The 9,772-nt window shown below is 42.4% G+C and overlaps 1 long non-coding RNA gene across 1 annotated transcript; it reads left to right on the top strand.

Annotated features, from left to right (window-relative positions):
- The first annotated feature begins 433 nt into the window (after positions 1–433).
- Positions 434–8,826, top strand: LOC122451181. Its single transcript, XR_006272333.1, has 4 exons — positions 434–3,001; positions 3,186–3,321; positions 5,917–6,193; positions 8,397–8,826. It is a non-coding gene; the product is annotated as an uncharacterized LOC122451181 (long non-coding RNA).
- The last annotated feature ends 946 nt before the right edge of the window (positions 8,827–9,772 follow it).

The following is a 9,772-nucleotide window of genomic DNA, read 5'->3' as shown; positions in this document are numbered from 1 at the left end:
TTTATAATAAGTGTACTTCATTTTATTTACCTGATGCCATCTCTGGTCAGTGAAATGTGGGAAAGATCATGGAGAATAAATAGTTCCTCAAACTGTTTCCCAGAATCAAAATAAAGAATTAGTTTAACCTTAGGGTAAGAAGATCATGGGTTTTGTTTTATATACATAACATAAATAATATATCTTGACATAATATGTTAATCATTTCCTCTTTGAAGAGATTTAATCCAATAACCAATGAGATTAGTATTAAATCTGTTTGGTGAATTTATTTCTAAGGTTTCTTTAACTGTCTTTCACTAAGAATGTTTAGCAAAAATAATTCTTTGTAAAAAGAATGATAAATTTTAACCATAAAATTTTTGAGAATTACACTGGAAAACCTATACATTCATCTTCATTCAGGCTAATGTCAATATTCAGCCACAACCACTTCGGAATGCTGAAAATTATGTTTTCCTTACTACTGTTGGAGATGTAGTTGAGACCTAAGCCAAGGCTGATTTCAGGAAGACACCTCCAAATCCTCCTGGCCTCTCTCTCACCTTGCTGCTTTGGTGTCCATTCTTCATCAGAATCCTCAGTGTCATCTACCTGGGGTTTGACGACCTGCCTGCGGTGATGCATGAAATCCGGTCGAGTGGCTCTGAAACCTGGAAAGAAGCAAAATATTTGTTCTAAGAAGGAGAAACAATGCATAGAAGCAATGGGAAGTGTCACAAAGTCAAGGAAATCTGTAGGATGGGCTGGGGGAATCTAGAATAAGGCAAGAGGTGAGCTCTGCCCTGCAGGGTCAACCTCCCTTTGGTACAGAACTGTAAACATTTCCTCCAGGTTAGTCTCCACACAAAAGGGAACTGTGAGCAGATGAAGCCACCTAAGAGTGGGCCAAGTGAACACTGAGGGTGAAGACCTGTTTCATGTTTCCCAGGCTCACAGGCACCCAGCACTTCCTGTTACCTATGGCCATTAGCGCTTCGTAGTTTCTTTTCACATTCCTATATCGGATTTTTTCCCATTCTCCCATCTCTTCCCATTGTTCCTTGGAGAAGTATACGGAGATGTCTTTGAAAGCATCTTTGGCCTAAGGAAAATAAGAGATTTCATCAGTGATTTACTAATCTAAGTCAGACCTTAGAGCTGGGCCTTCTCCTCCACCTTTTGTGAAGAGAGTAGCCTGAAGCTACTTGATGGTCTGTGTGAGACAGGGATGAAGACTTTCCTTCCCGACTGTGTCCTGCTTAACTGAACAAACGCTGAGCATTTTCCTAGCTCTCCCTGGACACAGAGCAGTTGACCAAGCTAGTGTCCTGTTTTGTCCCACTCCACCCCCACCATCTCAGACAGGACCAGGCATTCCCATCCTGTGTATGGTCACAGGGAAGTTAACTCAGTTGCCCAGGCAAGCAGTCTGTGGTGCTTCAGGGACCAGTGCCATGTCCTTCCTATAGAGCTGGCTTAGAGCCCAGCTTTGCTGCCTCCACCTCTCACCGTGGGCTTCCAGTCTGTTCTCCCGGCATCTCCCTCAGTGCTCTCCTCTGGAGACCTGTTCAGCCTCATGGCCATTGGAGTGCTCAAGGCCAAGGTGCCTGTGGAAGAAGAAGGTGCTGAGATAGCCCAGACCAGTGTCCAGAGCCTGGTGTGTCTTCCTTTGAGTGGAGTGTCCAGGGCAGGAAGGTGAGGGGAAAGTCGGGGTGAGGGTATTGGTCGGATGGAAGGATCCTGACTAGATATGACAGATCAGCCTAATGTGAACTAGATTTGGTTTCTTTGGTTCCCTACAATTCAGCCCCTCTGAGGGAAGGCACTGGGAGGGATGTGTCTGTGGGAGACGGAGGGATTTTTAATGAGACCCGGAAACCCCTAACTGCTGGACTGGGGTCAGGCTGAAATCAGGGCTCTGTTCCAGTGCAGCAGAGGGAATGTTTCTCCAATAAGGGTTTTGAGGATCTCCTCCTGGGGACTCAGAAAAATCTGGGCATAACTTAGGTTCTACGTCTAAGGGACAAGTCGCTCGGCTTGAGGAGATCTGGGTCCCACGGGCTGAAGTAACTGGGTTCCTCAGAGAGAGGGGACTGGGGATCTTTTGGCTGACGTAGAATGCGCAGGGTGAGAAAACTTGGGAACTGTGAGGCTGAGGAAATCGGGGGTTTCTTATTAAGGGACTTTAGGGCTCCGACAGGCAGGACAGTTAGGGTCTTGAGGAGGAAGAGTTTTAAGAGCTCGCAGGCGGAGGGATTCAGGGCTGCGAGGTTGAGGAAATTGGGTCTCTCTGCGGGTGCTATTTTTAGGGTGCCTTAGGCTGAGGGGAACTGGGGTTAATCTAGGTATTTGAGGGTCGCAGCACTAAGGGGTTTGGTGTTTCTGTGGGTGAAGGGACTTGTAATCCCTGAAGCTGACGAGATCAAGCCCCCTTCAGATTAGGACTCAGGTTACTCAAAGTTGACAGGATTTCTGGCCTCCCACCCTGGAATTTGAAGCCATCAGGCTAAGGGTTTATGAGGGCTGCGCAGGGTGCGTTTCCGTCAGCCTCCCCGCTGTCCTGCCACGCTGCCCACCCTGTCCCCAGGAGAGCTAGAGGTTAAGCGAAGTCCAGTCCTTCTGCGCTGAGGTGAAGTGAAGGGCCAGCAGCCGGCCTGTACCCTGTCAGGCACAAGCGACCAATCGGCGTTGTGACTGAGGCAGACTGGCCAATAGGCGCCCGGAGGGTGGGGAGCGCGATGGAGGCCCCGCCCCACCGCTCGGGGATTGGCTGCTCTGTGGGCGTGTCTGTCAAGCCTCCAGCGTGCAGGCGCATCGTGGCTGGTTTGTTTGTTTTCAGGCCTGGCCTCTTAGGCTTGGATCCTCAAGTGGTCGGGTTGTCCTCAGGCTGAATGTTTCTTTCCAGTGCCCTCAACTGGTATATCGGCTCCACCAGACTTTAACCGTGCTCCCGGAGTGTATCCTAGGTCCCCCTGTGCCCTACCTTATCAAATCCAGTTTTGGCAAGAACTCTTATGTGGTGAGTACTGCATTATTCAAGGGAAACTGTGTAATTAACTGCATTCTGATGAGACACAAGATAAACACCGTGTGGTCAAAGATTTAAACACAACGCATGGAATAAGGATGTTAGAAAAAACTTGGAGGATTTTTAACCCTAAAGTAGAAGTGGCACTGATGAGCCATCTGTATATTTAATGTAGGTATGAGAAGCCTTCAGAAATGAGGTATAAATAAAACCTCAAAGCCTTGCAAGTGTTTTCTGTAAGCCGAGGCATCGATCTGGAGGACTGTGGATCCACTGAGCTGAGTTTGCCTGACACCTACTGGCTTCACAAGGTAAAACAGGGACACTGTTCCTGGCCCTTAGGTAGCTTTGCTCACAGAAAAACAATGTGATTTCCATGTATTGGAAGCAAAGCGACTGACTGTAGAATTAGTGTCAAGTGGTGGTTGGGAGTCTGGTTGGAGATGTGTTATAAGAAAAGTGAGTTTACCTCTTGGTGGATGTAGAGCCAGAAGGTACAACCCAGCCAAAGCTCATGGGAAGGAAAAGTGTATTACTTGCAGAACTATGGAGAACACCATGGAGCTTTCCAGAGCAGGGTCTCTGTAAACCACAAAGTTGGGTTAGCTTTAATCTATGAGTACAGGCATGTTCCGGCTTCTGTGGTGACTCAGATGGTAAACAGTCTGTGCATAGCAGAAGACCCGGGTTCAACCCCTAAGTGAGGAAGATCCCAAGAGGAGGGCGGGGCAGTCCACTCCAGTATTCTTGCCTGGAGAATCCCATGGACAGAGGAGGCTGGTGGTCCATGGGGTTGCAAAGAGTCAGACATGAGTGAGTGACTAACACTTTAACTTTACAGGCATGTTCATTAAGGGTCTTGGGCTGTGGGAGACTCCAAGCTTCAGTCGATTAAAGTCTTGAGAGTCAGAACCAGTCACCATCAGCATCCCTTACATTCCAGCTGGTGTGGTATACATATAGATATCTATTCTTGATATAGATATAGATATCTATTCTTCTTCATATTCTTTCCCCTTATCAGTTCAATTCAGTCTCTGAATCACGTCTGACTCTTTGCAGCCCCATGGAGTGTAGCACGCCAGGCCTCCTTGTCTATCAGTAACTCCCGGAGTTTACTCAAACTCGTGTCCATTGATTCAGTGATGCCATCCAACCTTCTCATCCTCTGTCGTCCCCTTCTCCTCCTGCCCTCAATCTTTCTCAGCATCAGGGTCTTTTCAAATGAGTCAACTCTTCACATCAGGTGGCCAAAGCGTTGGAGTTTCAGCTTCAACATGAGTCTTTCCAATGAACACTCAGGTCTAATCTCATTTAGAATGGACTGTTTGGATCCCCTTGCAATCCAAGGGACTCTCGAGTCTTCTCCAACACCACAGTTCAAAAGCGTCCATTCTTCAGCATTCAGTTTTCCTTATAGTCCAACTCTCCCATCCATACATGACCACTGGAAAAACCATAGCCTTGACTAGAGAGACATTTGTTAGCAAAGTAACATCTCTGCTTTTTAATATACTGTCTAGGTTGGTAATAACTTTTCTTCCAAGGAATAAGTGTCTTTTAATTTCATGGCTGCAGTCACCATCTGCAGTGATTTTGGAGCCCCCCGAAATAATGTCAGCCACTGTTTCCCCATCTATTTGCCATGAAGTGATGGGACCAGATGCCATGATCTTAGTTTTCTGAATGTTGTGCTTTAAGCCAACATTTTCAGTCTCGGCTTTCACTTTCATCAGGAGGCTCTTTAGTTCTTCTTCACTTTCTGCCAAAAGGGTTGTGCCATCAGCATTGCTGATATTTCTCCTGGCAATCTTGAATCTAGTTTGTGCTTCATCCATGTGCTACATCATTTCTCATGATGTACTCTGCATAGAAGTTAAATAAGCGGGGTGACTATATATTGCCTTGATATGCTCCTTTCCCGATTTGAAACCAGTCAGTTGTTCCATGTCTGGTTCTGACTGTTGCTTCTTGAACTGCATACAGATTTCTCAAGAGGCAGGTCAGGTGGTCTGGTATTCCAATCTCTTTTAATTTTCCAGTTTATTGTGACCCACACAGTCAAAGGCTTTGGCATAATCTATAAAGCAGAAATAGATATTTTTTCTGGAACTCTCTTGCTTTTTCGATGATCCAGTGGATGTTGGCAATTTGATCTCTGGTTTCTCTGCCTTTTCTAAAACCAGCTTGAAGATCTGGAAGTTCACAGTGCATGTATTGCTCAAGCCTGGCTTGGAGAATTTTGAGCATTATTTTGCTAGTGTATGAGATGAGTGCAATTGTGCAGTAGTTTGAGCAATCTTTGGCATTGCCTTTCTTTGGGATTGGAATGAAAACTGACCTTTTCCAGTCCTGTGGCCACCTCTGAGTTTTCCAAATTTGCTGACAGATTGAGTGCAGCACTTTCACAGCATCATCTTTTAGGATCTGAAATAGCTCAAGTGGAATTCCATCTCCTCTACTAGCTTTGTTTGTAGTGATGTCTCCTAAGGCCCACCTGACTTCACATTCCAGGATGTCTGGCTCTAGATGAGTGATCACACCATCGTGATTATCTGGTTCATGAAGATCTTTTTTGTACAGTTCTTCTGTGTTTTCTTGCCACCCCTTCTTAATATCTTCTTCTTCTGTTAGGTCCATACCATTTCTGTCCTTTACTGAGCCCATCTTTGCGTGAAATGTTCTTATAAGCATAAATTTTAAGGTTGCTATTGCAGGAAATGGCCACAAGGCGTCAGGACTTTATCATGCCCAGTTGTGACTACCTTGAAAGTGAAAACTTTCAAGTTTTAACTCAAGACTGTAATTCAATATGGAATGTACTTGAAGAAACACCCAAAAGCTTGTGTGTTCTTTCTGAACTTTCTTATTTATTTATTGTAATAATTTTTTTAATTTACTGGCAGGTCCATGTGGCATGTGGGATTTTTAGTTCCTTGACCAAGTGTCGAACCCTCGCCCCCTGCATTTGAAGCACAGAATCTTAACCACTGGACTGCAGGGAAGTCCCCCTAAGCATTATTTTTTTAAAGTAACCTTTATTTCATATTGTAGTAACATTGATATATCACGTGTTGTTGGTGGCAGGTGAACCGAATGTATTTTCTATTTTTGTTGTTGTCCGGTTGCAGAGTCAGATCTTTTTGTAGGAGCGTTCCTTTTTCTACAGGCCCTGTTGTACTGGTAAGACATCTATTTGTATATACATAAGTGTACATAAATGTAAATATCTAGGTACATAGATATGTAAATGTCCAGAGAGAGATATAAATGTCTACGTTTATAGATATACAAATGTCTATATGCATAGAAATATACATTCTAGGTACATAGATGTATAAATACCCAGGTTCATAGAGGCATAAATATCTATAAACATAGACATATAAATATACATGTACATATAGACATAACTATCTATGCAAAACAGAAAAAGAGACACAGATGTACAGAACAGACTTTTGGACTCTGTGGGAGAAGGCGAGTGTGGGATGTTTCGAGAGAACAGCATCGAAACATGTATATTATCTAGGGTGAAACAGATCACCAGCCCAGGTTGGATGCATGAGACAAGTGCTCGGGCCTGGTGCACTGGGAAGACCCAGAGGGAGCGGGTAGAGAGGGAGGTAGGAGGGGGGATCGGGATGGGAAATACATGTAAATCCATGGCTGATTCATGTCAATGTATGACAAAAACCACTACAATATTGTAGAGTAATAGCGTCCAACTAATAAAAAAAAAAAAAAAAAAAGAAGTATTCAATTTGTTGTAAACCATGGGCCCCACCCAAACCTAATGAATCAGAAAATTTTGAAGTGGGGCCCTGCAATTCATGTTTTCTAAGCAAGATTTTCAGTTGATTATGATGCACATGAAATTTTAGAACCTCAGTGGCTGTTTTTTAAAGTCACCTTGGAAAGGGAACCCTCTTACACTGTTGGTGGGAATGGAAACTAGTATAGCCGCTATGGAGAACAGTGAGGAGATTTCTTAAAAAACTGGAATTAGAACTGCCATATGACCCAGCAATCCCATGTCTGGGCATACACACTGAGGAAGCCAGATCTGAAAGAGACACGTACACCCCAATGTTCATCACAGCACTGTTTATAATAGCCAGGACATGGAAGCAACCTAGATGCCCATCAGCAGATGAATGGATAAGGAAGCTGTGGTACATATACACCATGGAATATTACTCAGCCATTAAAAAGAATTCATCTGAATCAGTTCTAATGAGATGGATGAAACTGGAGCCCATCATACAGAGTGAAGTAAGCCAGAAAGATAAAGACCAATACAGTATACTAATGCATATATATGGAATTTAGAAAGATGGTAATGATAACCCTATATGAAAAACAGAAAAAGAGACACAGATGTACAGAACAGAATTTTGGACTCTGTGGGAGAAGGCGAGGGTGGGATGTTTTGAGAGCACAGCATCAAAATATGTATATTATCTAGGGTGAAAGAGATCACCAGCCCAGGCTGGATGCATGAGACAAGTGCTCAGGCCTGGTGCATTGGGAAGACCCAGAGGGATTGGGTAGAGAGGGAGGTGGGAGTGGGGATCGGGATGGGGAACACAGGTAAATCCATGGCTAATTCATGTCAATGTATGACAAAACCCACTACAATATTGTAAAGTAATTAGCCTCCAACTAATAAAAATAAGTGGAAAAAAAAAAGAAATATACATTCTAGGTACATAGAGTATAAATACCTAGGTTCATAGAGACATAAATATCTATACAGATAGACATATAAATACATATGTACATATAAACATAACTATCTATGTATATACAGATATAAATATCTATTATAGATACATATAGACATAGATATCTGTATACATAGACATGTAAATATCTGTATACACGGAGGATGGTTACATAGTGGGCAATGAAGGAGACCACCTTATAGACAAAATAAGTGATACAGATAGTGGCATTTATAAGAGCATACTAGGAGAGAGAAACATAAACAATTTCAAACAAAGAGAACACAGCTAAGCCAGATGCATGTGACTAGTTTTAATCTGAGGGCACTAAACCAACAAGTCCACAGGGGGTCAGTAGATGATGGCAAAGTCTGGAAGGGTGAGATAGTGAAAACAAGTTAAATGTTTCACCTTTGTTTACAAAGCATACCTTATACATTTTTGGATTCATACTTGTTACCTCCTTAAGTATGTATCATCCTATATATCCTCATATGCCCACATACAAACTGTTTCAAATAAAATCAATAATAACTCCAACTTCTTGCAACTCTATTTAGTCAACTGTTGCAATTTCATGAAAAAGACACATTGTGATTCTTTTGTATAGACCAGCAATGGTTAGGATTTCTAATGTTTTTTTTTTTTTTTTTTTTTAGGGTCCTTAGAGATCATTTAAAATTTCAACACTTCTCCCTGCTTCACCTTGTTCTGGTTCAATTGACATTGGAAAAGTTATGGAAAGAGTGTTTAATATAATCTGAACTCACCAGGTATCTATTGTTTGGTGTACATAAAGATCTGAGAAGTAGACTTCGATGGATGTAAAAATAAATATTGTGGATATAGAACATAATTAGAAATTGCGAGAGTCATTTGACCAGAGAGCAATCACAATGGATCCACTTCATCTCCCACACCCATGAGGACAAGTTTATCTTGGTTATAATATCAGCAACTGAAGAGTTAAAGTGTTGAAAGGTTGTTGCTGAACCATAAGACGCTGGAATTCTTGGCCTCCGGAGGAGACGAATTCAATCCAGGGTCAGAGAAGAGGCTGGATCGCTCACAGCTTTTGTGTAATAAAGTTTTATTAAAGTATAAAGGAGATAGAAATAGCTTCTGACATAGGTATCAGAAGGGGGCAAAAGAGTACACCCCTCCTTGTCTTTAGCTGTATGTTATATAGTCACTCACAGTCTGTTAATGAAAAGAAAGGAGTGTCATAAAATTTAGAATGGTACCAGATAATTCATCCCTGGCCATAAAACGATTGACTTGAATCTTGTAGAAGGGCAGAATACCAACAAATAGTTTCGTTTACATAGATTAGGGGAATAATACCTGAGTAAGTAGGTTGGGCCATTTGGCAAAACCAGCTTGGAGATAGAATCTGGGGTACATTAACATAGCTTAAGACAACATTTCCATAAGAAAAAGCAATGTATTGATTAACTCAAGGTTTGAGAGTAGTTAGCTTCAGGTGAAATCAGGTGTCATGGCAACACAGCATTTTCAGAGAAACCTCCTTTTAAATTTGTATAGAGAAGAAAAATATCGCTGGTTTTTTTCCTCCTGCCTCTTAAGAGAAATAAAAATATCTGGCACTTGCAGCCTCTTTCCTCCATTTGGAGACCCCTGGCCTTCCTGCCTGTTACCCTCTCAGTGTTATCACTGTGAAAAATTATTATGTAAAGAAATCTATGGAATGTTTTCATAGATAGGATGCAACTTTCCAAGAGGCTTTAAATTTTAGGTGAATGTTTTATTATTTGAAATCTTGAGTGGATTACAGACTCTGCAAATTTTACAGACTGTTCAAAGTTACATTCTATCCCATCCCGGAATGAATCCATTACCTTTTGGTTCATGCACTTGTGACGGACTTAATCAGCTTAGAGGCAATCTGTGTTGGAGAGTGTTCTAAACCAATGTGTGCATACCAGCTGCAGGTCTGTCAAGAAACATTTATTCTCATGTTGTTGTAGTTGCTGTTCTGTTGCTAAGTTGTGTCTGACTCTTTGTGACCCCATGG

Source organism: Cervus canadensis, chromosome 12 (assembly GCF_019320065.1).
Source record: "Cervus canadensis isolate Bull #8, Minnesota chromosome 12, ASM1932006v1, whole genome shotgun sequence".
NCBI classification, from domain to species: domain Eukaryota; kingdom Metazoa; phylum Chordata; class Mammalia; order Artiodactyla; family Cervidae; genus Cervus; species Cervus canadensis.
Note: the sequence above shows the minus strand (reverse complement) of the source record. Positions and strands in the feature narration are given on the sequence as shown.